The sequence below is a fragment of the Geospiza fortis genome, unplaced genomic scaffold (genome assembly GCF_000277835.1).
Source record: "Geospiza fortis unplaced genomic scaffold, GeoFor_1.0 scaffold25, whole genome shotgun sequence".
NCBI classification, from domain to species: domain Eukaryota; kingdom Metazoa; phylum Chordata; class Aves; order Passeriformes; family Thraupidae; genus Geospiza; species Geospiza fortis.
Window position 1 is genome coordinate 2045160 of NW_005054423.1, and position 7204 is coordinate 2052363.

General features: G+C 38.1%; 1 protein-coding gene across 4 annotated transcripts in view; it reads right to left on the reverse strand.

Moving 5' to 3' along the window:
• ZFHX4 (zinc finger homeobox 4) overlaps positions 1 to 7204 on the reverse strand; it is a 155881-nt gene that overhangs the window by 132150 nt on the left and 16527 nt on the right. The gene's annotated exons all lie outside the window — the stretch shown is intronic.

A 7204-nucleotide genomic window follows, 5' to 3' on the forward strand; every position in this document is an offset into this window, starting at 1 on the left:
AGCACGATAGAAAATGCTTCTGCAAGAAGGAATTAATGAAGAGAACTGCAAAAGAATGTGTGACGACCTCTCCTGACACGGCAAAAACTTTCCGCCCATGTCACGACAAAGGGGAGAAGGTAATTAAGTTTGAATAGAGGGATGTAACGAAATATATTATGCATCTAAAACAGTACACTGAAAGGACAAGAGGGGGGATGGAAAAGTTTGCAAAAGACAAACTTGAGGGTACTGTTCAACTCGATTATTTTCTCTCATGTTCCTCTTATCCACAAAGGCTAATACCGAACATCATTCCAGCTGATTTTTAAACTCTTACAATGAAATCTCCTGAGGCTGATCAGCTCTCCTTCACTGTCAGGATAGGATTTGCCTCTTTGTTTTCTATCCTAAGAAGCAACGGGAAAGTGTACACAATGGCCATAACGCTATTATAGGCTTTGGAATTTTTAATTTAATTGTAATGGTGAAGAACTGTTGCATTACTCTCCTGTCTTCTTTCCACAGCTTTAATGAAACCACTGCAGCTGTTCTCCTTTTAAAAGCAAGATCAGCAATCCCAGCTTGACAAAGCTACTGTGCAATATGTTTCTTTTGTTGCTATTTGGTTTTGTTGTTTTAGGAAAATGTTGTAATCATTATGCAAGATAGGCCTATGGTTTAGGCTACTTCTGCAAACATATTTGGCTTCTTTTTTTTTTCCAGCTACCCTAGTTTGCATGTATTTGTTCTAACTGAATATTAATAGCTCACATTGGTGTTAGACAAGAACATGAACTGTAATTATCCTTCTAATTCTCGCTTTCATACCATATTTTTACTACCTGACACAGGTTCTGTAGTGATTACTTCATTAGTGATGAAGAATGGCCTAATCAGGCAAAGTATTGCTAGAAAACTCTTGTTTGCCAATACAAGGAAAAAGCATCAACTTTTTGCCTTTCTCTCTTTACGGAGAAAGGTGCATCTGAATGATAGTGACCCAGTGAACATTAGAGCATTAATCACCTCCCTTTGTCTCATCTATGCAAAGTAGGATTAGAGTTAAAATGATGACTGCTTAATCCCTTTGATTTTCTTTTACTAAATAAATATTAATCTACAAATCAATCAGATCCTGTATTATAACACACACAATATACACTATGAAAGGTTATGTAAATTACACTCAATTTTACAAGCATGTCATTAAGGGAAAGAGCCCCCATGTTTTCTCTTTTCACTCCCCAAACCCCTGTTAAATTTGGTAGTTCAAGTTAATAATCCCACTAAATATAAAGCTTAGCTATTGAATCCATATTCCTTTTTCCTCTAAACAACTTCACTGCATCAATCATTTTAGGAATTAATAAATCATATTTACTGTGTTTATTCATATGTCAATACTCCCAATCTGTAAAGCTTTCACCATTTAATCTCTTTAACTCTGACTAAAGTTAGTTTACATTAGATGTTGTTTTAAACTCACATGGAACTAAATTAAATAAAAGCAGCTAGAAAATTAATCCTAATTATCTTCATGAAAAATAGTGCTGCCTGGATCTGTCACCTATTCTCACACACTATGAAAGAGATCATTTGCATTCACAGCTCTTAAGAAAAAATTACAGATATGTAGGTTTTTGCTTCATTAAACTTAGGTCTAATTTAACGAAAATGTAATATTAACATAAGTAAGTATACTAAAAATACTTTAATGATGTAAAAGAGAGCAGCATAATCTTCTAAAGTGTGAATTATCACAAGCTTTGTGATTTTACTGAAGTCTGGATGTGCCCTCTGTCAGCATATTTGCAAGGTAAGAATGGATGGCAGAAGTAACAAATAATGACTAGGGAGTCAGAGTGGCTCTACAGCATTCACCTAACTGCTTTGTTGTCTCAAAACAAACTGTGAAATAAACATTACAGCACTTTTTTGCCTGCATGCTAAAAATGCTGCAATTATCTTTCTAAAAGTTACCACGAAGCAGGTAGTCAAGCAAACAGTCCAGGTCTTGGGGAGACACCACAACTCCAGATAAGTTCAGAAAGAGTCTTGATAAAAACAAAATATAAAGAATCTTGCTTTTGAGCAGATTTACAAGACTGCAAGACTCTTCTAATTATGCATCTGAAAAAAAAAAGGCTGTGGTATTGTAAATCATGTTAAACATTTAAATATTACTCTATTACTAAGTCAGTCTGGTCAGTGAAAATACAGGATGTTTTTTAAACAGTTTAGTTATTAATAAAGCACTTTTTTTCTAGAATATTATCATGGCAAATTTGTTTTGTACTGCCAAGATCAGCTGGGCATTTTGTTTTTATTATGCATAGTCTTTTGTCATTTTTTTGTTCTGCAAGTTAATTTGACTGCTGTGCATAAGTGAAGTGAGCAATTCAGTAATTAACTTTGGTGTTTTAAAATGTATGAACTTTAATTAGATTTCATTATAAACAAACAAATGTCAACCATAATTATAAGCTCCTTGGTTTAACCACATATTATCCCTTTTCAAACAAACTTGATGTCAGACAAATTAAAATCAAGCAGCCAGCAATTTTGAGTTGAATTTTACATGATCTGCCAGTAACCTGATTACTTTAACTTCAATATCATTACAGGAAAAGTATTTCAAGAAAAATAATTACAAGAATTCCAACAGGAGACAAGCTTAATTGTATTGATTCAAAAGATGCATGTATGTAGGAACCATGCTGAAGGAATAATGTTATCTTAAATCTACAGTTACTATTAAAATTGTATTGTCTGGCATGAAAAAGGCAATTTGAGATCAGTGTCTGGAAAAGCAGAGATACAAAACTAACTGAAATAATTATCTTTACGCCATTATACTTTAAGCAACAAAATATCAATGAGGAACAACTTGAAGGCATGAAGGTTTGCAGGTTTATTTACTGACTGGTGTATCTATTAGTACCAGGAACAAGTGGAGCTGTCAGGACATAATGAAGGTAAATGATTAGTTAGCACAGAGACTGAGCTCTTCTTCAATGCAATAAGAGTTAATTAAAGTTTACCACCAAACATCAACCAAAGCAGGATGTTGATCAGGTTTCAGCATTAAGTGCAAACAGACAATGGTTGGCAGCAATTAGTGCAGCTATCAAATGACATGCAATTATAATTATACATTTAAAACACCTAAAGGCTTGTGGAAGGGAGGGAAGAATCCCATCAGCTTCTTTGACTACGTACAGTCAAAGTGCAGGAAACAGGTATCAGATATATCACTTCAATATTGTAAATCAATAGAATTAAACAAAAAAAAAAGGTTGTACAAGCACATTATCTGAAAAAGGACAATCCACTGTACATGAAATGGAAGAAATCTGCAGGTGACTCCTAACAAAGATAAGTACTAGTTAGATTAAATAAATTACTTTTCTGCTGCCACTCACACTGACACGCATAAACAGGGAAGTGTTTGGGGTTTAAAGACTGGTGGCTGCAGTTTTATTACACATTTTTATGCCAGACTCAAGGTTACCTGGTATCTTTAGTCCCTGTGGTCACATTCACAGCATGAGAAGGCCCAGAAGGACCACGGGCCCAAAGCCCATGACCACAAGAGCTGGTTTCACATGCTAGCAGCAAGCCTGCTGCGAGGAAGCCTGGCCTTACCAGAGGCAATTGCCTGGCACCTGAGCCACAGCCTAGGGCTCTGCCACACATCCCCTCCTCTCCACCCCCTCCAATCAGCATGTGCGCCAGTCCTGCCTGCCCCCAAACTTATGCCCAAGTTTTGGGAAAGACCTAGGAAGTGAGAGATTTCCAGCCCGGACAAACGCCATGCATCACACAGCAGCAATGCAGACGTGCCAATAATGCAGAGCCCGGTGAGGGCCGGAGCTGCCACCGCCACACGCTGCTCCCACTCCGAGGCCGTGCGGAATGGTGGCAGCCACCAGATCGGTGAGACAACCGAGGTGACGATCGTTTTCTTCTCAGTCTCCCGTTAAAACCAAAGGAAAGATGATAAACTCGCAGCAGCACCTTTAATAGCAGCACCAAACAAAGGGAAAAACTGCTCTCAGCCCAGCGCTGACAGCCCGCTGAACGCCCTCAGTGCAGATGTGGGAAGTTAAAACACCCAAGTTCTGCAGTATCAAACACACGGGGCACACAGCAAAGCAGGTAAATAGCCATTATTAACTGGTGTAGCCCAAGAGACAATTAGCTACACAAATCTAGTATCCAGACAACTCTCAGTAACTGCTCCACACACTGGAGATGGAATAACTCGCTCCCACTCATTCCTCTTGGGCTGGCATAGTGCAGGTAGTGGGATTATCTGGTTAAACACCTACACTGTTCCACATCAGCTGAATAGGTCTGGCAAGAAGGATCCTGACCTCAAAGAAACCAATATCTCTTCAGCATTTTTATGGACAACGCAGTAGGAAAAGCACCGTGCTCTTCCTAGGTATGTAACAGGAAGCAAGACAAAGCTTTCCAGCAGACAAGTAGCAGGTTTCCAAGAAAGCTAAGCTGTGACAAATTAAAACCTGATGATGAGAGGAGCAAAAGGGCTAGACAGTAGGATTCACTGCCGAAGGATACCACTGAAACCATGAATCTCCCAAGATTAAAAAAAAAGAATGGAAACTGGCTGCCAAAATTATCCAGAGTAATTGTAATGAATGTGAAAAAACACAAAAACCTAAATTGTAAGGGATATTAAAACTTGTTTTTCAGAGGTCTAAAAAATTTGCATTTGCAGTCTTGGCAAGGCAGGCATATACAATAGGTTATCCTACATCTGCCTACTGTGATATTCTTCAGAAGCATTTTGCACAGACTAGCCAAAGAGAGAAAAAGGCTGGACCCAACAAAATCCCAGTTTGGCAATCAGTATGTTTTTATATTATGAATTACCCCCTGAGTAAAGAAGCGTCTACAGCAGGGAGACTATCCTTGTATTTTATTTGAACTAACCCATGCAAAAAGATCATCAGCATCAGTCTGTATTTTAATGTTGCATAAATTTCCACTGTGTCAAATTCAGTAAACCTTCTAACCTTCTTTTAAGATTGTAAACACCATATTTTTTTAATGCACTTTTTTTTTAATTTTATAAGAAAATCCACATACATATGCAAAATGCATTAGGATGGGTTGTGTCAGTATGTTGGCTACCAGTTGTGATTTTCTCTGGAATGTGCACACGTTCACATTGCTAAAATTATTTTAATAAAATGCTTTACTGCTTTTCATAGTTCCTGGGCTGAAGCCTAGAGCAGTTCTACAGATTTTTTTTCCCTAACAAACCTCATTTTCCCAACTAATTCTGTTATGCTAGGGATTTGTGCACAGAGTTGGCTAATCCCAGTATTTCCCTAGAGCTGCATCTAAGCTATGGCCCACTCCCAGCACAAAAGTGTCTCCAAAAGCCCTTTCGCCCCCTTCAGCACTGATACACTCATTGGTCCTGACATTTTCACTTCAGCCATGACAAATGAGCTGATGGCTGTGATCAGATTGCACACGAGGACTGCTTTATCAAAGACGTATCATTAACTCTCATCACTGGCTTCCATTATGACTCTTTTGGTCAAATCTGTTGTGAAAATGCAAGCGAATTTAAAAACACAACCTAAACACAGCAACAAACAAACTTCATTAAAAAGCAGGAAAGAAAACCAGACTCGGACGGGATCAGAAAGAGTCTAGCGTTAACTAAATGTTTCTCTGGGGATTTAAGTAACTGTACTCAACCTCTGCCCCAGTGCAAACATGGTAGTTGACCGTCTTCGAAAGGCCCCTTCCCCCATTGCGGACTGCGAGCACTACTTTGCCTTTTTTAGAGAAACAAAAATACAGCAGCAGCCATCAAATATGTCTAAAAACAAAGTCAACTTTTTTTTTCCTCTTTAGTCTCTGAATCACTTCACATTCTGTGTGTCTGCTCTTATCAAAATATGTTTCTCAAATAAATCCCTTAAAGAATATAAAATTTTCATTTGAATCACAGCCACATAATCACACTGTTTTCTGAGTCACAATAAAAACACCAACATAAAGCACTGTCTGAAACGGAAATCGCTCAGCTCCCTATGAATACCACAACCTTTCTGTCAAGTCAGAACCTAAGTTCCAGTTACACGGTTCTTGTTACATCTAGAGGGTTTACAAAGTATATATTTGTTGTAACGTATTCTAGCAATTCATCTGAGAATACACATCTAGCAGAGTCAACTGTAACACAACAGATCTTGGGAATGAAGGTCATGCTTTGAGATAAAGTGCTATTCACTTTTGGACCATGCAAGAAGCTCTTTATTCCTGTTCTTATTGGCATCAGTTCCCCCTTACCAGAGCAACAACAAAGCCAAGTGCTCGTGTGAGGTTTATGAATAAATCAGAGGTGAGCCACTTTAAGTGCTGCCCATGATTTCCTTGTTGACAGTGAGCACTTAAACAGGCTTCTATGACCAGCAACTCCTGGCAAACCTTAATGGCTCCTAATCTGTGCCCTGCTTCATTTCAGGAAAGAAATGACCTACCCCAATTTTTCTCAAGTCTTCACCTTTTGGGCAACTACTGTCCTGCCTTTTTAAGAAATTCACATTTGGGGACTGTCCTGTTTCAGTGCCAAGTTTTCACATAACACCCAACATAAAAATCACCATTTTCTTCCTTGAAAACAAATGACAGCTAATAAAATATTATTGTGTTGTGCAGCCTAAGTAATTCCCAGACAAACCATTACACAATTCAGTGTTTGTTTAAATTGTGTAGATTTTTAAATGAACCTAAAAGATATGCAGTATATTTGCCTCCAATTATTAAAATCATGTAAAAAATATGCTGAGAGCAGATTCAACCCTTCTGTACAGCTACAGCTGAAATCAGGAATGTTTATAAATCATTACCAGAGAACGCGTTTTAAAAATTCAAACAGCCTCAAAATCTATTTTTAAATAATAATAACATTGAAAATCAAACTAATTTCAACAGTAAACTCTGTGCTGGGTCAAACAAATCTGGTCCGGGAACATTAGAATCCAGCTGTGGCATGACACTAGGTGCTCCAGTATGTACGTCTTTGATGCACAAAACCACTCAGAGAGCTATGCTGTTCAACATTAAAGCTGTATCCTGCATGGAGAATAGATTTCAACATGGAATGAAATTCTTCATTTTTAAGTACTCTCTCTCCCTCACAACGCCTCTTCTTCCCCCTGCCCCCCCCCCCGCC